Below are 24062 nucleotides of genomic sequence, written 5' to 3' on the forward strand. Positions count from 1 at the left end.
TCTGTCAGTCTATTATGTCAGAGAAAGAAGTCTACATCTACTGCACGTGGGAAGCAGCATGATACATGTGTTTAATGGGCAAATCAGCAAGGGTAAAATATCAAAAGCTAGCACCAAATATCAAAAGTCTTGAAAATGTGCACACCCTTTGCTATAGCAAATCTCCCCTTATTATTTTTTTCTAAGAAAATTATTATAAATGTTCATCTTTAACTGTAAGAATTTTTAACACAGTGTTGTTTAAAATAAGTGCCCAACCATATGGTGCTTGGGTAATTAAAGCATGGTAAATGCAGACATGGAGTATCATGTAGCCATTAAAAGACTATTTTAAAAAGGGAAAGGTGTCCATAATATACAATTTAATTAAGTGAAAAATTAGTTTATAAAACAATGTCTTCAGTTATTCATGTAATCAATTACTTTAATAAATATTTGTTAAGTTTCAGTATGTGCCATGCACCAGGCAGTGATCACATAAGTAGTACTATAACAGTCGCTGACCTATTTTTTTAACTATATGCACACAGAAATATATATTATGACATATACACACAGAAAAAATACTGGAAGGCTATCCATTAAAGTATTAATAGTAGATATGTCTGGATACATGTGATTTTCATGTCTTATACTTTAATTATGATTTCTAAATTTTGTACAGTAAACTTATTTCCTTCTGTAGGAATACAAATCTTATTTTTTAAAAATCATTTGCCTGTTTTACTCTCCTTTTCTTTTTACATTCTTTAACCATTTCCCCCTCTCTCCCAGTGTGATATCTTGATGTAGAACCAGAATAGGAAATCAGCTTCACCTGAAATAGTAAAGTGGCCCAAGACAGACAATGAGGCTGAGGAACTTCCCAGGCAAAGAAATGCATGCTGAGTAGAGTAACCTCCTATTTATTAGAAAGGAAGGAGAATGGTGCCTATCTGGGTTATCAGAGATTTAACTCACAGCCCAAGCTGCTTCTGAGCATCCCCTCTGTCTACTCGCACTGCCACTTTCCACCTGGTTCCCTGAGGCTGGTTTTCCCACCTCCAGTCTGTCCTATGTCTCATGCTCTCCACGCTACCTAATATAATCCAAGATCTTCAGCCTGGCATTCAGAGCCCATCCGCCTGGTCCCTGCCTACCACCCTTCATTATCTTCCCTACATCTTTCTGCGCAGCCCAACCCGACCACTGCCTGCCTCAGTGTCCTGCCCTGTGCTGTGGTTTTGCTCATGCCTGGTCAAAGCCATCCCTTCATTCACATCTGCTCAGATCATACTTTTTCCACAAGACTTTTTCAGCAGTCTTCCTGCCAGGTTTCCCCATTAGCATATGTTTGTACCTGTATTATGGCACATGTCTCTGCCTGACATCACAGTTCTTTGTATGAGAGCTTATCTTTTCTTTGTGTCCTCACAGTGCACAGGAACTCAGTGCACATTTTCCCCACTGAATTCACCATGCTAAATTGGAATTAGCAGTTTTCTTTGAATTTATTTATTTATTTTTATTATTATTATACTTTAAGTTCTAGGGTACATGTGCACAACGTGCAGGTTTGTTACATATGTATACAGGTGCCATGTTGGTGTGTTGCACCCATTAACTCGTCATTTACATTAGGTATATCTCCTAATGCTATCCCCCTCCCCACACCCCACGACAGGCCCCGGTGTGCGATGTTCCCCACTCTGTGTCCAAGTGTTCTTATTGTTCAGTTCCCACCTATGAGTGAGAACATGCAGTGTTTGGTTTTCTGTCCTTGCGATAGTTTGCTCAGAATGATGGTTTCCAGCTTCATCAATGTCCCTACAAAGGACATGAGCTCATTTTATGGTTGCATAGTATGGAATTAGCAATTTTCAAAGAATGAGAGTGTACAGGTGCACTGGCCACAAAATGGTCTAAATAATTGTATTTTTTTAACAGAAGAATATTTTATTTATACGGCATTCTACCATTTATTTATAGATCTCTTTCACATAATGAGATCCAGACTGGGCAAATATTTTTATTTGCAGTTTCCTGGTAAACTGATTTATCTAATGCTACATGGATATTCAGAGGGCAGAACTGAAGTATGAAATCTGATTTCTTCCTTCCCAGTGCTGTGCCTTTTGTTGAAGTAACTGGTTTGATTTAGAAGGAGCCTCAAGATCTTGTAGTATGAGGGGCATCATTTTAATATCCATTGTCATTGTAGAAATTCTGATGATAGGAGCTTTTGATTATTTTGTGTCTGAGTAGATTGGAGTTTATTTTGGGATTAATTCATCTGGTAAACCAGCATTGTCAGTGCCTGGATGGTCCAGCTGGCCATCAGACATTTGTGCCCTGGCCTGTGGCGTGACCTCCAGGTATTCCTCCCTTCCCAGGTGGGGGCAGGGCGGCCCTGCGTCACGTCTGACACTGCAGGCTTCCCTGGCCTCCTTCTCGGAGGTCGCTGGACCCTGTAGATTTTCCTACAAATGTCTCTGGCATTCGAGAGGAGAGTAAGCCCCACAGAGCCTGCTTGTTCACAGAGGGCCTTATCAGTTGTTGATGAGACCCTGTCTAGGCTCACAGACAGGCAGTTTCCTCCAGCCCCAGAGCCCGAGCCCGCTGTGGAGCCAGAAGAAGGTGATAAGCCTCCGAGAAGATTTTTTAGGAGCCTTGCCTATCTTTCACACCAAGTCGCCAGGGTACATTTTCCATGGTCGCCATTTACAGATAGGGTGGCTGCTCTCGGATAAGGCTGGGGGCTGGGAAAGGGGAGGGAGGGAGTCATTAAAAGGGGCAAATGGTTTTTCCAATTAGCTACCCTTAGGAATCCTCCAGAATTCTGAAGGCTTTGTCACTGACAACTTTTTTTTTTTTTAATTGTAAAAATTCCTCCCTAGCCGGCCAAGTAAACCCTTCCTTGTTGGCTCTAAAGCAATCAGACAGGACAGGCCCAGAGCCTCAGAGAACTGAGTCTTATTGGGCTTTGACTATTGGGAATATTCTGTCTGCAGCTGCCAGGCAGGAAGGCTGTGGTGATAGGGGCGAAGGGGCTGCCACAGAAAATTCCAGTGTAAAGCCCAGTCACTCAGACCCGTCAGGCTATGGTTTATAGAATCTACCATAGACTGACCCTTTGACGGAGCCTTCCCGCCAACTATGTGGGGCAAGAGCAGAGAGTAACACAGAGAGATGGGTCAGGTGCTTGACTGGAAAACATGAGACAGCGTCCTATTTCTAGGACTCTCTTTTTTTTTGGACACCTTTTTTTTTGTTTGTTTGTTTGTTTGAAATAAGGTCTTGCTCTGTCTCCCAGGCTGGAGTGCAGTGGTGCAATTATAGCTCACTGCAGCCTCAAACTCCTGGGCTTATGCCATCCTCCCACCTCAGCCTCCCAAGTAGCTGGGACTACAGGCGTGCACCACCATGCCTGGCACATTTTTGTATATTTTGTAAAGACAGGGTTTTGCTATTTGCCCAGGCTGGTCTCAAACTCCTGGACTCAAGCAATCCGCCCACCTTGACCTCCCAAAATGTTGGGATTACAGGTGTGAGCCACTGCACCTGGCCCATGTTGCTTTCAGTTTTTTAACTATTAGTTTTGTTTTGGTCATTACCCCTAAGAGCAGATACAGAATGTAGCCTGCTAGGGGAAATTTGAGAGTAAAGCATGAGCTTTGGCGAGAACACAATGGTGTGCGTGTTGGTGGTGGGTGACAGAGGCTGGCAGCAGTGTCAGATTGGCTACTCTAGTGTGGAGTTATTTTATAATATGCCATCCAAAAGGCCACTCCCTTTGTGGATTGAAGTTTTCCAAGAGTTAACACTCAGACTATTATCAGTTATCAGACAGTTATCAGACTAACTCAGTCTGAGTTAACACTCAGACTATTATGCCGTTAAACACGCTGGCACGTTTTTTCCAATGTTGACTCACATGATAATCTTGCTAAGGTGGTTCAGATTCCACAGTGTGGAGCAGGCAGTCTGGGTCTAGCTCATGTACTTTGGCAAGATGATGCTTGTACTTCCTGTAGGAAGGTGACAGGAATAGGGCTATAAGTGGTAGCCATAAATGTCATTATTATCATTATTATTTCTAGCAAGTAGCAATGATGTGAGAATGGACTGGGGTCGTTACTGTGAAAGGAATACATAAGCAAAGTAAAAATTACAAATACAAATGATGGGACCTTATTTAAGCCTCTCTACGAGTCACAGAGAGAAAAACACTGGTAGCCGGTGAGTCCACGGTGTAAATACAATTGCAGGACAGCAGTTCCATTCCTCCATCGCTGAAGCTTGGACACTCTTCTTTCTGGTTTTTATTTTTCTTGAGAAACCTGAACCCTGGGGAGACAGACATAGGTAGAAATGCCTTTCCATTCCCCTTGGAAGAAAGAATCAGCAGTCTTCAGATTAGGTTCCCAAGATTAATATTTACCTTCCTGTCCTGCTTCCTTTATTTTGGAACTTGATAACTCAAGGCGACCACCAGCAAGATCACCAACTATTCACCCTCTATGTAAAATTCCATGCTGGAACGTGAGTTTTCTGGTTTATTTTGAAGGCGGAAAATAGGTGCTAACAGCCTCAGCTCCTGGCTTCAGTGCTGTTAGCCACTGGATACTACTGGGTCCCAGGCAGCTCACTTTAAAAGAGACAATTGGGGCCCAGCTGAAATGGTCATAATGTTGTTTGGAGGCCCCAAGTGCCCTTTGATCTTTGCAGACAGACTGCCACTTCAAGTGCCTCAGGAATCATTTCATAACATCAATGATTTTTCTTTTCAGTGCAGAGCTGGCAGAGTCATTAGGTACTTTGGTGTTTGTAGAAAGTGCCAAGCCCTTGGCAATCTGGGTTCATTTACCAGGGTGGGTGGTAAGCATATGTATATCTATTTTATAGGTGAGGAAATAGAAGAAGGGAGGTTACATGGAGCTGTAGGAATCTAAATCCTAGAAGGTTCTGGATCCTGCAAACTACACCGCCTAAGTTTGTCTGGTTGTGCATTTAGCACAGCATGATCGATGGGTTGGGGAGGCTGTATTTCCCAGCTTTGTGCTCCACTGTGGGTAGTTAGGCTCACGGGCATGCTAAGGCACTGGTTTAGTATTCCCAGGGCCCATCAGTCTGAGACGCAATACCCTCCTGACCACTCACACTGGCCACTCAGAAGTCACGCCGCCCTTGCTTATGGTATCCCACAGGTCTCTCTCTCACCAAGATGGAATGCAGCCAATCGCCCCCTGGGGAATCCCCATTACTTGAGTTACTATTTGTCCTAGCATTTATGAGCCTTCCTTTTCACATATTTTTTTAATAATAAAATTGAGCAGTAGAAACTATCCACTGGAAAAATAAATACAATGTATAATTTTCTTTTTTCTTAAATGAAAGACATCTCTTGTTCTCTTTGCACAACAGCATCCCTTTCACCCATTATCTAATCAACGAGAATTTCAGCAACCCGGTATTTTCAAAACGTATTGATAGTTTTAACAAAAGCAAGAAAAATAATGAAGTAAATAAGACTTTATTCAGAAAATAATTTTAAAGCAACTTTCAAGGTATCCAATAGTAGGGGCAGTATACTTTCCACTTCATACTCAAATCAGTGTTTTTAAAATTATGTGCCTGGGACGACCAGGCATCAGAGGTCCCTTCACGGAGGACCCAACTTCAGGGAATCAGTAACTCAAGAAAACCCCTGCCCTACCCTATCCCGTCATCTCTATAGAACTGTACCAAGACCTTGAGACACACTTCAAAATTCTCAAAACTCCATCCAAATAATCCAGTCTCATTTGAATGGCAAATGCAGTTTATTGCCTTTTAACTCTGAGAATCATTTAACTCTTTGGACAAATGGCATAACTCAGCCAACCAAACTACTGAGTTTCCCAGCGTGCCCAGATTTCCTTTCATTCTAGAAAAGCCCGGGGCTTTCTGCAAGAGTTAAAAAGGAAGGTGATTTCTTTTTTCCTTTTCCAAATTTGGCAAGTTGTTCTCAGTGGATGTCAAAGATGGGCTTATTTTTGTTCAATGCTCAGTTTTAGGCCTTTTAGACTTTTCCTTCCTCCTGCTAAAGGGACTTCAGAATTTAAAGTAAATATTTATTTTACAGAATCCTTGCCCTAAGCAATCTAAGTGTCCACCAATGGATGAATGGATGAACAAAATATGGCCCATACATATAACTGAGTATTATTCAGCCTTAAAAACAGAGAGTAATTCTGACACATGCTAGAACGTAAACCTCGAGGACATCATGCTAAGTAAAACAAGCCAGACACAAAAGAGACAAATACTACATGATTGCATTTACATGAGTTACTTAGTCAAACCCATAGAGATGGAACACTGAACGGTGGTTGCCAGGGGCTGGGGGGAGAAGGGAATGGGAAGTTATGTTTAGTAGGTATGGCGTGTCCATTAGGGAAGGTGACAAAGTTCTGGCAATGGATGCTGGTGGTGGTTGCACAACAGAATGTAGGTATATACTTCATGCCACTGCACACTTAAAAATGGTTAAGATGGGGCCGGGCACAGTGGCTCATGCCTGTAATCCCAGAACTTTGGGAAGCAGAGGCAAGCGGATCACCTGAGGTCAGGAGTTTGAGACCAGCCTGGCCAACATGGAGAAACCCCATCTCTACTAAAAATACAAAAAAATCAGCTGGGCGTGGTGGCAGGAGCCTATAATCCCAGCTACTTGGGAGGCTGAGGCAGGAGAATCACTTGTACCTGGGAGATGATTGTTGCAGTGAGCCGAGATTGCACCATTGCACCCCAACCTGGGCAAGAAGAATGAAGCTCCATCTCAAGAAAGAAAGAAAGAAAGAAAGAAAGAAAGAAAGAAAGAAAGAAAGAAAGAAAGAAAGAAAGAAAGAAAGAAAGAAAGAAAGAAAGAAAGAAAGAAAGAGAGAGAGAGAGAGAGAGAAAGAAAGAAAGAAAGAAAGAAAGAAAGAAAGAAAGAAAGAAAGAAAGAAAGAAAGAAAGAAAGAAAGAAAGAAAGAAAGAAAGAAAGAAAGAAAGAAAAAGAAAGAAGAAAGAAGGTTAAGATGGTGAATTTTATTTTATGTATATGTTACCACAATTAAAAATATGTATACCTATGTTATATGGGTTTTATCAACCTTTGACTGGTTCATGCAATTCTGAAGGGAGATGCAGTCCTTTCCCCAGCACTGGGACAACTCCGTAGCTTTCAGGTCTTGCTAGCACCAAGGCGGCGTGCTGTCAGGCAGATGCCAGAGTTCAGCCACCTGCAGTCGGGATCGCTGATGTCCAGGACATTTCACAGAGGCTTTTTCTTCGGTCTGTGTTCTTGGCAAAGTGATAATGCTCCTAATTAGCACAGAGACCTGCGTCCAGACAGCCTGACAGGCCGGGCCCTTAGACGTGGGGATGAGGAGGAAGCCAGAGGAGGCTCTTCTGCAGGATATGCTCCCAGGCTGAAGCTGACCCCAGCTAGGAGTGGCTGAGCACCCAGCAGTGGGGAGGCAAGGGCTGGGAGGAAGAGGGGGGCCCTAGACAGAGAAGGCAAGGGAGAATGTTTTGCTGACAGAAAAGAGATATGTTTTAGACCAACTTCTAATGCTTGTGTGGTTTTAATCTCGTGGCCAGAGAACAGTGCTTTTCAGGATAAGCTGAATTAATTTACTGTCTTCTGTGCACTTCTTCCAGTGAGGACCCAGGGAGGCTTCTGCAAAAGAATTTCTCTGGCCTTTTCCGTCTCCACTCTTTTTCTCCCACAATTAAAGGCCATGAAGACTTTGCTGAATGAGTTAAAACAAGTAGGGGAAGCTTAAGAGCAGAACTTCATCTCCCACAATGTGACATCTAGTTCTTTCTCTTTCCCTGTAACAGGCCCTTGAATCTTAGAGACTGTGTACCTCACTGACCCCTATAATGCCGTAGTGAATTCAATGGTGGCTCCCCAAAACATATGTCCACCTAGAACCTATGCATGTCCCCTAATTTGGAAAAAGGGTCTTTGCAGATGTGATTAAGGATCTCAAAATAAGATCATCCTGGATAATCCAGGAAGGCCTTAAATCCAATGACAAGAGTCCATATAAAAGAAAGGCAGAGGGAGACTTGAGACACAGAGAAGGCCAAGTGAGAATGGATACAGAGATTGGAAAAATGCAGCCCAAACTGAGGAACTGCTGGAGCCACCAGAAGCTGGAAGAGGTAAGGAAGAATTGTTGCTTAGAGCAGTAGTCCCCAAACATTTTGGCACCAGTGACTGGTTTCAGGGAAGATAATTTTTCCACAGACCCAGGAGTTGTGGGAGGATAGTTTTGGGATGATTCAAATGCATTACATTTGTTGTGAACTTTATTTCTACTATTAAATTGTGATATATAATGAAAGAATTATACAATTATACAACTCACCATAATGTAGAATCAGTGGGAGTCCTGAGCTTGTTTTCCTGCAACTAGAGAGTCTCATCTCTGTGGGGGATGGGAGACAGTGACAGATCATCAGGCATTAGATTCTCATAAGGAGCACGCAGCCTAGATTCCTCACATGTGCAGTTCACAATAGGGTTGGTGCTCCTGTGAGAATCTAATGCCCCTGCTGATCTGACAGGAAGCGGACCTCGGGCAGTAATGCTCCCTCACCTGCTGCTCATCTCCTGCTGTGTGGCCCAGTTTCTAACAGTCCACAGACCAGTCTGTGGCTTGGGGGTTGGGGACCCTTACCCTAGAGCCTTCAGAGTGAGTGTGACAAAGCTGACACCCTCATTTCAGACTAAAGGAATAAATTTCTGTTGTTTTAAGCCACTGAAGTTTGTGGTAATTTGTTGGAGCAGCTCTAAAAACTGAATACACAGGGATGCTCAAATTATCCTGTGCACACATCACCTGGGGACCTGCCTGTGAGACAGCAGGTCAAGGCTGGGGTCCAAGATTCTACATTGCTGAGACATTTCCCATGACACAGATGTTGCTGACTGTTCCACACACTTTGAACACACAAAAACTAGTTTGGGATATCGACTTTCAAACAGAAGCACAATAAACAAACATTTTAATTATGTTCAGCTGGGAGCCACTAGCTGACATTCAATCTTGACTTGGGCCTCTGTGCTCTTTACCTATGTTTTGTGATTTTTATCACAGTAGTTGTCTTGATGTGTTCAGTGCTATACAGAATGCCATTATCTATAATCTCTGCCCCAAAACTTAGAACCAATGACTACTTTTGCACAAAGGTCTCTGTGTCTCATCTTCCTTACCTGTTAAGCAAGGGACTTGGACTAGGTTTGCTTAAGTTTCTTCCAGCTCAAACTTTCTTTGAGTATGGGATACTTTTCACACCCAGGAAGAAGATTCTGTGAGTCTCAGTTATCTACCTGTGCTTTCAAATGCCATCCTTTACTTTAACTTTGAAGCCTTTCTCCTCATTTAGTCCTATACTAAGGAAATGAAGTATCTTAGACAGGATAGAATACTCCTTGCTCATTGCTGCTGTGATTTTTCTTACTGTCAGCTGAGGTAGCCATAGTAAGTGGTAAGCTTTTTGCTGAATAACTAATTCCCATGAACTAGTTGTTGCTGAGCCTTTCTGATCTGTCCTCTATTTTCAAGGAGAGGGTGAGTGTGTATGTGTGTGTGTGTGTGTGATAAACTTCACTGACTTCATCCCTGTGGTTGGCTCGTGCACATAACTGAGTGGGAATGCTGACTACATCCAAACCATGTAGCTGTGATCTGTATTCCTTTAGCACAATCTAGAAAATACCCATCTTCTGTGGGTGTTGCTCTGTGGGCATAAAGTGACCACTGCCTTTATCAGAATGTCACTCTCTTAATATGTGGTTTTTACAAAAAGCACTTTACTCTCAGGATTGACACTGCAGAATTTTGCAAAGATGCTACAGAGTGTCCAATAATCGCAGCCAGACAGCGATTTTCAAAAGCCACAATTCAGTTCCTCTGAATTCTTATTGCCCAACCGGACTCCACTCCTTGAAGTAAGCACTTAAAAGATTTGGTTTTAAAATATCCAAAAAATGGATAAAGCAGAAGCCACTCGTCAATGACACAGATTTTCCAGCTCATCAAAAATGCATTTACCTTCCTCACAGGTCTAGTGGGCGTCTCCTCACTGACCTTCACAGGCAAGTTGGAATGAAAGGGTGTTGCTGGAAATGGAGTGAGGTCATGTTAAACATGCCCCAAATGTTTATGCTGGGGAGTGATCAGTAACCACCATCTTCACTTTACTTAGATTCATTTTGTTTTTCTTCACTGCCTCACCCCTCTTCTCTTCCTATTTCTGTCAAACTTGTTTGGTGATGAAAACAGAAATACCTGATAGCCGTGAAGGCTGACAGTAGGAACACAACAGGGCAGAAGGCTGCTTGTGGGATCTGGGGTCGGAGGCATATATAAGACCAGCATCTTCTCCTGGTATCTCTGACTCTATCTGCTCCGTGCTCTGTTCTTTCTACCTTGCAGCTTCCTCTGTTTGCTCAGTGTCTCTGATCCTCTATTGCTTAGACTTACACTTGGTACTTTCCAGCCACCTAACCTGTTTCTTGCTATATGTTGCCTCCCCTCCAACTGCATTTTGGCAAATTCTTTCCAGGTATTTTAGTTCAAATTCTCAAGGGAAATAATTTGATCATAGGAGGACCTTACCTTTTCATTGGGCCAATGGAAGATTGCTGTCTAGCCTCTTATTGGTGCTCCCAGATCATGTGATCTTTGGTCATGTGACTTTCATGGACCCAATCATCTGTGACTCAGGTATCACAAGGTACAAATCATGGCCCAGGCAGCAAAGGACTGAGGGCTGGGCCGATTTTTTGTAAATAGAGTTTAGACGGGGCTGGCAATTTCCAGGGTACAGGCTTTCCTCATCTTATCCTGAAAGGGATCTAGATATAAAAGTCAAGTGAAGAGGTTCAGGGGGTTGGAGGCCACAGGACACGGAGCTACAGAGTCAGTAGCCAGCCTCCTGGATTCAATCTTGAAAAGTGAGAATGAGTGAAGCCAGAGTCACAGAGAATTGAAGCTGACCTCCTTGAAAACAAGACCAAAGAAGTGTGTTCAGAAGCCAAAAATGAGCTGGAGACCTTGTAGAGGCTCAGCCCAACATATCAAAACATTGTCAGGAAGAGGAGGCTGAGGCCTTGCTGGAAGCGGCGGGTGTGAAAGGGCAGGAAAGGAAAGCTCTCAGCTGTGAATGTGCGTTGTGCTTGTGGAAGCAAATTGGCCTGCCATAGCCTGCCACACTGCACATCAAGGGTCATGGCACTGTGTGAATTCCATTTGCAGGTCCCCTTTTTAAAAGGCAAAGCTGTCCTTCCTGGCTCTAATGGAGAAGAGAAGCTTCAAGTTTACAGCTGCAGAGGAGGACGTTTCCCTGGCACTTGGGAGACTTTGATTGTCCGGGCTGGGTACCACATTGCTATTGTGGTCCTCAAGGCCCCTGCCCAATGCCACTTCCTTCGCATTTTCTGTACTCCACTGCTTGGTCACGTTTACCAAAGATTTCTTATGTTTGAATAGCCGTATGTGGCATTAAGAGTGACTTGACTTAAAAGCTAATTCAATAAAACTTCTGGAAGAAAATAAAGAATACTTGCACAACCTGGGGATGAGCAGAGATTCCACAGACAGGACACTAAAACACTAACCATAAAAGAATAAAAATAATAAATTGGACTTCATCAAAATTAAAAGATTTTGCTCATTAAAAGACACCACTGAAAACATGAAATGAAAGCCAAAGACTGAAATGAATATCTCAATGTGTATGCTTAATAAAGGACTTGCATCCAGAATAAAGGCATACCTTGTTTCAGTGCACTTTGCTCCATTCCATTTCATAGATATTGTGATTTTTACATATTGAAAGTTTGTGGCAACCCTGAATCGAGCTAGTCTATTGGCACCATGCTTCCAACAGCATGCGCTCATTTTGTGTAATTCCTGCAGTATCTCATACTTCTTCATTGTTATTATACGTGTCTGGTGCTATGTGATCAATGATATTTGATGTTACCATTCTAATTGCTTTGGGGTGCCACAGACTGTGCCCAAATAAGATGGCAAACTTAATTGATAAATGTTGTGTGTGTTCTGACTTCTCCACCAACCAGATGTTTCCCCATCTCTCTCTCTCTCTCTTTCTCTCTCTCCTTCCCCACCCCCCCTTCTGGCCTCTCTATTCCCTAGACACAAAATTTTGAAATTAGGTCCGTTAATAACTCTACAATGGCCTGTAAGTGTTCAAAGTCAAGAGTTGCACATCTCTCACTTTCAATCAAAAGCTAGAAATGGTTAAACTTAGGGAGGAAGGCATCTCAAAAGCTAAGATAGGCTCAGAGCTATAGGCCTCTTGTGCCAAACAGTTAGCCAAGTTCTGAATACAAAGGAAACGCTATTGAAGTAAATTAAAAGGGCTACTCTAGTGAACACATGAAAAGGAAGTGAAACAGCCTTATTGTTGACATAGAGAACGTTTGAGTGATTTGGATAGCAGATCAAACCAGCCACAACATTCCGTTTAGCCAAAGCCTGATCCAGAGCAAGGCCCTAACTCTCATCACTTCTATGAAGGCCAAGAGAGGTGAGGAACCTGCAGAAGTTGGAAGCTAGCAGAGGTTGATTGGTTCATGAGGTTTAAGGAAAGAAGCCATCTCTGTAACATAAAAGTGCAAGGTGAAGTAGCAAGTACTAATGTAGAATTTGTAACAAGTTATCCAGAAGATCTAGCTAAGATCATTGATGAAGGTAAATACACTAAACAACAAGTTCTTGATATAGACAAAGCAGCTTTATATTAGAAGAAGATGCCAGCTAGGACTTTCATAGCTAGAGAAGATAAGTCAATGCCTGGCTTCAAAGCTGCAAAGGACAGGCTGACTCTCTTCTTAGAAGCTAATGCAGCTGTTGATTTTAAGTTCAAGCCAGTGCTCGTTTATCACGCTGAAAATCCTAGAGCCCTTAAGAATGATGCTAAATCTGTTGTGCCTGGGCTCCAGAAATGGCATAGCAAAGTCTGGATGACAGCACATCTGTTCATAGCACATTTGTTCATAGATAATTGAATTTTAGGCCCACTGTTGAGACCTATGGTTCAGAAAAAAAGATTCCTTTCAAAATCTTACTGCTCATTGACAATGTACTTGGCCACCCAAGAGTTCTGATGATGATGTACAAGGACTTTAAGGTTGTTTTCACACCTGCTAACACAACATCCATCTGCAACTAATGAACCCATGGACCAAGGAGATATTTTGACTGTCAAGTTTTATTATTTAAGAAATACATTTTGTAAGGCTCTAGTTGCCATAGAGAGTGATTTCTTCTGATGGATCTGGCAAAGTAAATTGAAAACCTTCTGGAAAAGATTGACCATTCTAGATACTATTAAGAATATTTGTGATTCATGAATATTTGTGATTCATAGGGAAGAGGTCAAAATATCAACATCGTATTAGAGTTCGCCAGAGGGATAGAACTGGTAGGATATATGTCTATATATAAGGGAGCTTATTAAGGAGAGGTGGGTCACACGATCACACGCTGAAGTCCCACGATAGGTCATCTGCAAGCTGGGGAAGAGAGAAGCCAATAGTGTCTCAATCTGAGTCCAAAAGCCTCAAAAGCAGGGAAGTCAACAGTGCAGCCTTCAGTCTGTGGCTGAAGGTTTGAGAGCCCCCAGCAAACCACTAGTTTAAATCCAAGAGTCCAAAGGCCAAAGAACCTGGAATCTGATGTCCAAAGATAGGAGTAATGGGAGGAGGCATCTGGCATGGGAGAAAGATGAAAGCCAGAACTCAGCAAGCCAGCTCATCCCACCTTCTGCCTGTTTTGTTCTAGCTGCAATGGCAGCTGATTGGATGGGGCCCACCCACATTGAGGGCGGGTCTTCCTTTCACAGTCCACTGACTCAAATGTCAGTATCCTCTGTCAACACCCTGATAGACACACCCAGAAACAATACCTTACCAGCTATCTAGGCATCCTTCAGTCTAATCAAGTTGACTCCTAATATTAACCATCACAAATATTAACAGGAGTTTAGAAGAAGTTGATTCCAGCCCTCATGGATGATTTTGAGGGGATCAAGACTTAAATGGAGGAAGGAACTGCAGATGTGGTAGAACTAGCAAGAGAACTAGAGCAAGAAATGGCGCCTAAAAATGTGACTGAATTGCTGCAGTCTCAGGATAAAACTTGAACAGATGAGGAGTTGCTTCTTATGGATGAGCAAAGAAAGTAGTTTCTTGATGTGGAATCCACTCCTGATGAAGATTCTGTGAACATTGTTAAAATGACGACAAATAATTTAAAATGCAAAACTAAGTTGGTAAGGCTGTGGCAGACTTTGAAAGGATTAACTGTAGTTTAGATGGAAGTTCTACTGTGGGTGAAGTGCTACCAAACAGCATCTTATGTTACAGAGAAATTTTTCATGAACGGGAAATCAGTCAATCAATGCAGCAAACTTTACTCTCTTATTTTTAGGAGTTGCCACAGTCACTTGATCAGTCAGTAGCTATCAATATTGAGGCAAGACCCTCCACCAGCAGAAAGATTATGACTCAAATGTTTGAGGTGGTTGGTAAGCTAATTACTCTGGTTGATCATAATACATTGTATATATGTACTAAAATATTACACTATACCCTATAAATATGTACAATTGTTTCATGTCAATTTAAAATAATAAAAGCAAAAATAAAAAAGATTACAACTAACTGAAGCCTCAGATGATTGTTAGCATTTCTTAGCAATAAAGTATTTTTAAATTAAGGTATGTAAATTGTTTTGTTAGAGAATGCTGTTGCACATTTAGTAGACTACAATGTAAACATAACTTTTATATGCACTGGAAAACCAAGAAATTTGTGTGACTTGCTTTATTATGATATTTGCATTATTGTGGTGATCTGGAACCAAACCCACTATCTCTGAGGTATGCTTGTGTATTAAGAACTACCAACAAATCATAATAAAAAGACAAACAATACAATAAAAAAGCCAAAGACTTGAATAGACATTTTCCAAACACACAAATTGTCTAGGAACACATGCAAACTCTTCATTATTCATCAGGAAAATTCAAATGAGAAACTACAGTGTGTTATCACTTTACAATCACTAAGATGGCTGTAATTACAAAGACTGACGATACCAAAAGTGTGTCAACTGGATGTAGACAAATTGAGCTCTCATATATTACTGGTGGGAGTGCAAAAGGGGACAATTACTTTGGATGACTGTTGATCAGTTCTTTAACTGTTAAGAATACACATTCCCTGGGAGGCTGAGATGGGTGGATCACCTGAGGTCAGGAGTTCGAGACCAGCCTGCCCAGCATAGCGAAACCCTGTCTCTACTAAAAATACAAAAATTAGCCGAGCGTGGTGGGTGCCTATAATCCCAGCTACTTGGGAGGCTGAAGCAGGAGAATCGCTTGAACCTGGGAGGTGGAGATCGCAGTGAGCCCAGATCACGCCACTGCACTCCAGCCTGGGCAAAAGAGCAAAACTCTGTCAAAAAACAAACAAAAAACACCACATTCCCAAGGAATGAACTATTGATACATACAACAACATCAATGAATCTCGGAAAAATTATGTTGAATGAAAAAGAAAAACATCCTCCCAAAAGAGTACATATTATATGATTCCATTTATTTAAGACTCTAGAAAATACAAACTATAGTAAGGGAAAACAGATCAGTGGTTGCTTGGGGGATGGGGATGGGGATATAGACAGGAGTGATTACAAAGAATACAGGGAACTTGGAGAGGATGACGAAAATGCTCATTTTAAATATGAGCCATTTGTTGCATGTCAACTATACCTCAATAAAATAGTTTATTGGTGTATTATATAGAGTGTATATAATGCATTCAATTTTTTTTTTCTTTTTTGAGACAGAGTCTTGCTCTGTTGCCCAGGCTGGAGTGCAGTGGCGTGATCTCGGCTCACTGCAAGCTCCATCTCCCGGGTTCACGCCATTCTCCTGCCTCAGCCTCCTGAGTAGCTGGGACTACAGGTGCCCACCACTGCGCCTGGCTAATTTTTTGGTATTTTTAGTAGAGATGGGGTTTCATAGTGTTAGCCAGGATGGTCTTGATCTCCTGACCTCGTGATCTGCCCACTTGGGCCTCCCAAAGTGCTGGGATTACAGGAGTGAGCCACCACACCCGGCCACATTCAATTTTATTTTAAAAAGTCACTTTGTTTAAAGTGACTTGAAATAAAACAACAAAAATGAGAACACATGTTCTCTATGAGCCACCAATTCATTCCTAGATATTTATCTGAAAGAAATGAAGACATTTGTTCCTACAAAGATTTGTTCAAGAAGGCTTATGACAGTTTTATTCTTACTAGCAAGAAACTGAAAATAACTAACATGTCAATCAACAGGTAAACAGATTAACAATTTGTGGTGCATTCATACAATGGAATATGACTAACAATTTCAAAAACTGACATTCACAAAAGTCTGATTAAATCTAAAAAAGATATATCCCAAATACAAAAGATTACTTTCTTTGTGATTTCATTTATATAAAGTTGAAGAACTTTCAAAACTCACCTATTGTGATAGAATCAGAACAGTGGTTTTCTCTTGGTGGTAGGGAGGTGGGAGGTTGGGTGGCTGGAGGTTGACGACAAATGGTCTGAGAAACTTTCTAGGGTGACAGAAATGTGTTATATTTTAAGTGAGATGTTGGTTACATGATGAAGTGGATACTGTGGTGCTCTGCTTGGCTGCCCTCTTCAAGGCTGACATGCCCATTCCCTAGCTGCTAGGATAACCCACACCTGCATTTCCAACTGAGCATTGCCCTTGGCCACAGGGAACTGCCTTGCCCAGACATTTCCCTCGCCAGGGCTGGGCCATAACAAATAACTGTCCAGTGCAGAGATTCCAAGACCTGCCCTGCTTGCCTCACTTTAAGACACTACAAAGAGCCATTCCTTCTCCAAAGCTCCTCATAGAATTAGCTAAAGCCTCAGCTGCAGCATCATTGTGGATTAGCTTCTCCCTCTTTCCAATCCAGCCTTCTTCATTTATTTACAGGTTTATTGTTGAGAGTATATAACAGTAAACTTTCTGCACATAATTTTCCACTTCAGCATTTGTTTCTAGAAGATGGAACTACAATTGGTCCTAGAACGTGGAATTTAAAATGGGATTTTAAGGCTAGATAAACAGCCAGGGCTGTCAATGAGATCCTGTTTTTAGTGGGATGTGGAGCATGAACAGTCCTTAGCAGGCTGCGTGGTGTGATGGTTACAACTTGTACTGGTGGTGGATGTGGTTAGGACATCAGTGGATGGGGACATATTAGTTGGTGAACTTGAGTGGAATGAGAAAAGTTGTAACCACAAAGACTGTGGCACCAAGTGGCTGTTGCTGCATGCATGGATTCTTTGAAGATTATAACCAGCTCAGGATGATTAACCACCAGTTCATAAGAACTGGGTTTAAGAGAAGTTTGACTTCTCAGCCTAGCAAGTCTCCCTCCCAAAGGCCAGAACTCTGGTTCAGAAGGAAAGAAACCCTGATAATTGGGTGTGAAATATCTGCTACGAAAATCTTGAGTGCCTAAATAACCCTGAACCCACTTGGTGTAAGTGGCTCACTGTTACTTGTTAGAAAATAGTACCCCTCCCCTTGCTTGAAGATCATGCGAAAAGCACAAGTGAAATAATTACAAAACAATGTTTGTCCTCACTCAGGATCCCACTGCCTCTCACACTGTCCCCCTTACTGGCAATAAGACCGATAACAAGTGTCAAAGCTTGGATCTAGCTAGTATGTACTGGTGGGTCCTGGGAAGTGTGCATGGGCCCTGCCTGTGCAGGATCAAAAGAGGAGGAAATAAAGTTGGATACAGAAGAGTGTATTAGTATGGGGAACTCTCCAGTATCTAGGATTTAACACCTGGGCAAGGATCCTGAAGTCAGGGCTAATGGGTTGCTAGAATGGCTATTGGAAGCTTGAGAAAAGTGATGGCCTCCACTAAGTGAAGGAGCACCTGCAGAACTGCCGTGGCAGATAGGGAGGAAAGAACCAAAAGCCTGGAAGAATTGGGTATGCTGGAACAGGTATATTTCATGAGGCCAGGAAACTTACCAACTGACCAAGTTTGGGAGGAGGGCCCAGAGAATGTGCTAGAATTGTCATGCAGCTCAATGGTGACTGTCTTCATGGACCAGGGCTTCCAACAGGAGATGTGAATATGAAACTGAGCTCCTGAGAGCAACGGGGATGACCAGATCCCAGAATCGTAGAGGGCAGGTGGCAGCTCTTAACCATCAGAAGCAAGGTGGGCACAACTATTGCAATAAGCAGCAAAGGCAGAGTGGTGGCCTTGAGGACAGACCAATGGAGAGATGGAGGTAGTTGACAGAATATTGTGCTCCTAGGGCTGACAGAGTTGGGCAACAAACAAAAGCATTACTTAATATGTGCAACCAAAAGAAGTCAAGGATGAATGGTCAGAAGCCTGTGGACAGCAACCCCAGTGAAAATTCAAGACTCCTGACTGTTCTCAGACATGGAAACAATTGACTGAAATATAGGCCAAGTCCCTTGAAAGAACAATTCTGCAAAGCCACAGCATTCATATTCAGCAGCAATTTTCCCAGTCACTTGGTAGTAATTCTCCCAGTCACTCAGTTTTTCCAGTCCTTCCTTTTGGCTACTTATTCAGATAACCATGCAACGAGGAAAGAATAATATATAGATATTTCAGAAATTATCAGATAACATAAGGTCTTGACTTAGGAGTTGACATTGATGCCCAGGAGCCTCCAAAACAACAGTGGCCTACTTGTTAGAATTACAGTGTATAAGGAACAGATAATAATTGGAGCCCTGAACCTAGTCCAGCTTGCTGCAGACTCTCTGGGCTCCTGGAACCACCCACTATCATTTTCCGAATTCCTGAACATGTAATTGGAATTGTCATACTTGGTAGTTGGCATAACCATTGCTCCTGGATTTTGCCACCCAAACTTCACTTTCTACCTTGAACCATTGTTGGTCCATGAAGAACAGCTTGGACTCAAACCCCTTGGCTCTTCTCAGTTTTAGCTGTTGAACCCACCTAGATTTAGTCTTGAAACCACATCTGCTCTGATTGGCCCAGCCAGAGAGACACATCCACTCTCAGGGGAGATTGCATACTCTTAAGCCAATGGTCTAAAGTTCCTATTCAAAAATAACCCAGACCTGGCTTGTACATCTTCCATTTTTTGTTTAAAGAGATATTAGAATGTGAGAAATGATATTGCACCTTAAGATCAAGGTTGAAAACATAGAAGAAATAGATCATGGGCTCCACCAATGCAAGTGCAATGCAAGTAAACATATTCTATATGATACACCAATAACAAACAGGAATACATAGTTACTTGGAGATGGAATGGGTAGCAGATTTGCTTTTTTTTCAGTATGATCAGTAAACAACAAAATTAGCTACCATTCTTTGAGCAACTATTATGTACCATGAGTGTTCCCGTATGCCTTCTCATCTAATCCTAATGACCACCCTGTGAGGTGAATGGCATGCCCATTTTATAAAGAAGGAAACTGAGGGTCAGAGAGCTGAGAAAAATGATCCAAAGTCATAAAGCTTGTGAGAGGCAGCCAGAATCCCAGCATGGTTTGCTGACTGTGGAACCAGTGCTTTTTCTGCCGCACTAAACTGCATCCTGATTACGGAGATTTGCAACCCAAGCACCTCGGAGAAATTGCTTGGCTTCCAGCAACTGGGCTTAAGAAAATATGCCCTTTCTTTCATGTTTTTGAAGACAGAATCCATCATAAAGGGCATTCCTTTAAGACCTTCTGCTTTGAAGTGATAAAAGCTAGATTGAAGGAAGGCTCCCAGGCTCCTGATCTGGGTTCACCCCTGCCCTGGGAGCCAGGAAATGTGATTTCTTCTGCCATCTCTTTCACTTATGGTACTTGCTCTGCTTCTTGGGTCTCCAGTGATTTTTTTTTCTTAAGAAAAGAAGATAGCTTGGGTTAATTTCCAGTTCTCCACAATTTATCTGTACTGAGCTGGAAGAGTGTTGAGTGGGAAAGGGCTTCCTTGTCCACGAGGGCCTCGCAGCTCTTCAACACCCACCACTTCTGCCTCATGTCAAAGGCAAGCAGATCGGTTTATTAAATAGCTGTCAAACCGAATGAGCGAGCACCGAGAACACACAGAGGGAAGATTGGATTAGAGGGAGAGGACATGCCACGCTAAACAAGGGCACAGATTTATGGCCTTGGCCATGCAGCCTCAGAAATGATGCCCAAGGTAGATATGTGTTGGGGGCGGCTGGTCCAAGGAAGTGAAGTACGATATTCACAGGGAAAGACTGAGGCATAAGGTGTTTCTAGTGACCATGCTTTTCCTTCCTGGCACTCAGAGCACTTGCAATTAGCATATAAGTAATGACATGTGTTTATTTGGTAAATGACTCTCTTCCTCATCAAAGTATAAGCTTACCCAGGGTAGGGGCTGCTGGAGCCTATTCACTTCTATTTTCTAGTGAAGGCACACAGCTGGCATCATGATGAGATATGCTGGGAACATTAACTCCACTGAAGACAGCAACTCCTAGACTGTCACTAACATAGAAAATACAGATGATGCTTTATTCACCAAAGGGAATTCACAAACTTGGGTTCTAACTGACACTTTCATAGATCGCCCCTGTCCACTTTTCATAGCCCCCACAGATGAGAGGCAATTTGAACTAAAGAGGAAAACAAAGTGACAGATACCTGCTAGTCAATGTCACTTTAAGCCCAGTGGAAACAGAAATTAACGATTACTGAAGCATTTTGGAAGAACTACTGGACTAGATTCTTGCCCTGGAGGGGCCTAGACTATAGCTGAGAAGAAGCAGTCATGGTATTTCCCATTCCAACATCTTTCTTTTATTTGTCATCATCTGGGATTATATCTCAGTGTTCACCTCTTCTATAAGGCTTACATGTGTGGTGAGGGAAATGTCCCCACTCTTGGCTCTAGGAGCGGGGACACCTCTGCCTCAGGCTTACACTAATTGACATAATATCATCCACTCACCACAGCAATGGATGCAGTTATGGTTACATGGTCTAATTTGGGCCAATGAGAAGGGAGACTATATGGACTAAGGGTTTCCTTACTTCTCTGAGAGAACTTCCAGAACCATCATTCTTTTTCTCTCTGAATGCAGGAGAGGAAACATACTCCTTACCTCTCTCTCTCTATCTGACTCAGTTCCATATCATCCTCATATATATACTGATTGGTGGAAACTAAATGCACCCAGAACCCTAGAAGCAGGGAATCTGGGAAATGCAGTCTTTTACTTTCCAGCCTCTTCAGGATTGGAAGGTACTAGAAGGGGCTGGAATGAACATTGAATGAGCCAGTTTGCAGCATCTGCTGTATCACCTTCCTTGTTACTTTAAGAGTAGTGACTATTGGGCATGCTTTTGAAATCTACAAGAACTTCGAATAGTGAGCAAACGAGTTAAGAATATAAGTATGGGGAATTTGGACTGTCTTTGAGTAGGAAAATTACATTCATGTTTCATGTTTATTTCCTGGGTATTAATTTTAGAAAAACAATAATGTTATAAAAGTGACAAACCAGATAACTAGACGACTACTGCAACCATCTAAGTGTGAAGGGTAGTATCCTGGATGGGGCCAGTTCAGAAGGAAACAAACTCTCAGATTGAGCCATATCGCTCTTGTAGAATTGGGAGAACTTGTGGTTAGAATTTTTGTAGTTGCTTAAATCGGAGATACCCAAATGCTGATTTAAGCAGAATGGGGCTTTCTTACTAAGGCACAGTGGTGTTTGACAGAACCCTGGGCAGAGAAGCATTACTGCCAGGGCCGTCTGTCTCTCCTCTTTCCTTTCTTTCCTTCACCTTCTGCATTCTCCTTTGTATCTACAGATTGGCTTCCTCTGCCTCCCCATGTGCCTAGGGGGCGGGGAAGGTGGGGTGTGGGGAGTGGAGAGGTGGGGGGTGGAAGCAAGGCCATGACAGCTCTTGAGTTTGTGTAGCCTTCTCTCTCACTTCCATGGAAGGGACACTGCATGGTCCAGCTGGGGTTCAGGCTGACCCCTGAGCCAATCCATCAGGTCCCAGGGAGGAGGGATGGGGGCAGTTTGCAGGCACCAGGCTCACCTCTATGAATCTGAGAATGGTGATGTGAAGTATGTTAGCCTCGTGGGCGCCTGTCATTTCCCACATTGGTGCAAACGGGATGTGGATTGGCCAGGCATGAGTTAGCAAGGGAAAGGAAAGCATCCATGACGATGCAGAGGCTTCTGGTCTGAGGAACAGGATGTAGCACCACTTCTCTGGATGGGGGGGTAAGGTGCCTGGACTGAAGTGGGAGCCTTTGGAGCTAGAACAATGTGGGCTAGGGCAGAAGCAGTTGAAGACTGAGGTCACTGAGCACGGCATCGATGGCTTTACTCATGTTTGAAGTGGCCTGAAGATCCTTTCAACCCCAGTAAAATAGAGAATGGTGATATGGCCAGTTGGGGAACAATCAGATATCTGTGAGATCAGGAAAAACCTAAGGCTCAGGGGACCTCTTAAAGCCTCCCTACAGGAGAGTCACCCCTTTTGGTCCTAGAACATAGGCCTGAGCTCCCAGACCAGACTCAAATGTAGGGAAGGCAGGGCAGAGTGGGGTCCATAGCTACTTGCATGGCTACCTGTTGGCTTTGTGCCCTGAGGAAAGAGGACATTTTAAGTGTGGGCTGAGCATGAGGAGGGAGGCTGTCATCATTTTATAAAAGTTGTGTGATTATAAACAAAGTGGGGAGCGGGGCCCAGGGGAGCAAGAGTGGATGGCATATGCTGTTCCTCTCAACACCCATAGCAGACATGGTTAATTGGCCTAGGAGCTATTTCCCATTGAGCCCTGAGAGCATCCTTCTCAGCACGGGGCTCTGGGCAGCCTATGACAGTCCGTCAGTACATGGGACAACCTGCATCTGCTCAACCCCATCTAGGCAATGGCTGGCAGGGGAGGCAGGTGAGTCTGGGCCAACACAGCCGAGCTATATATTTTGTGGAAAACTAAGAGGGTTGTGGCAACCATAAGTGTGATTCCAACACAAAATTTTAGCTTCAATGTGAAGGTGGCTTAACATTCTAACCAGTGTTGGCTTAGTGCTGGAGATTTTGCTAAGTGCTGGTTCACAAAATTTCATTTAATCTTCACAGCATCTCTATAGGGCTAGTTATTATTACTAATGCAACATCTCCTACTCATGTTTACAGATGAGGGAACCGAGGTCTGAAGAAGAGAAATGTCCTATCCAAGTTCACCCAGCTGGGGCCAGTTCTCCTGTTTCACCTAGAATTGGATGTTCCAACTCCTGGTGAGTGTTCTTTCCACTGCCCCAAACACAGTTTGATTTGAGACTAGATTCTTCTGCTGTTTCCCAGTAAAGAGAATTTCCCCAAACATCTGTGCCATGTGATAGCCCTTTAGGGTCTTGACTCTCCAAGTGTGGTCTTCAGATTAGTAACATCAGCATCCCATGAGTGCTTGGCACAAATGCAGAGTGTCCAGCCCAATCCCAGAGCTTCCAAACTGCATCTGCATTTAAACAAGAGCCCCTAGGATCCACGTGCACAGTAAAATTTGAGAAGCTTTTCAAGGCACCAGCCCTTCCAAGTGGTCCAACCTGGCAGAAAGGGTTCTATAGGCAAATAAGTTTGGGAAACACTGAATCCTATCCTGTTCCTTTACACATCAGCAAAGTAAAGGCTTGGAAGGGCCCTAAAGTAAATTTTTAAAACTTTGCTCGACTGGGTGTTTTCCAAATTTGCTTGTACATAGACTCTGGATTCTGTATGAATAGCATTTATTCATATCCCACGGATTTACTGTTTAACAAAAAAGTTTGACATGTGGCCACAGGCTAACCAGATGAAACCCTGTTTGTGTGTGCACTAAAAATAGTGGAAAGAAAATGCACCAAGGATTGATCTAGTAGTCAATTCTTTATCGTTCCCTTAAGGAGATAGCAGCACTGCCATTTTAAGGGCACCAATAT

At 42.8% G+C, this 24062-nt stretch overlaps 1 long non-coding RNA gene across 1 annotated transcript in view; it reads left to right on the top strand.

Annotated features, from left to right (window-relative positions):
• LOC126951428 (uncharacterized) overlaps positions 1-24062 on the top strand; it is a 69593-nt gene that overhangs the window by 18042 nt on the left and 27489 nt on the right. Inside the window, exon 2 of the long non-coding RNA XR_007724470.1 lies at positions 23281-23381. This is a non-coding gene — a long non-coding RNA (uncharacterized LOC126951428). The remainder of the gene's footprint in view (positions 1-23280; positions 23382-24062) is intronic.

The sequence above is a fragment of the Macaca thibetana genome, chromosome 3 (genome assembly GCF_024542745.1).
Source record: "Macaca thibetana thibetana isolate TM-01 chromosome 3, ASM2454274v1, whole genome shotgun sequence".
Taxonomy (NCBI): Eukaryota; Metazoa; Chordata; class Mammalia; order Primates; family Cercopithecidae; genus Macaca; species Macaca thibetana.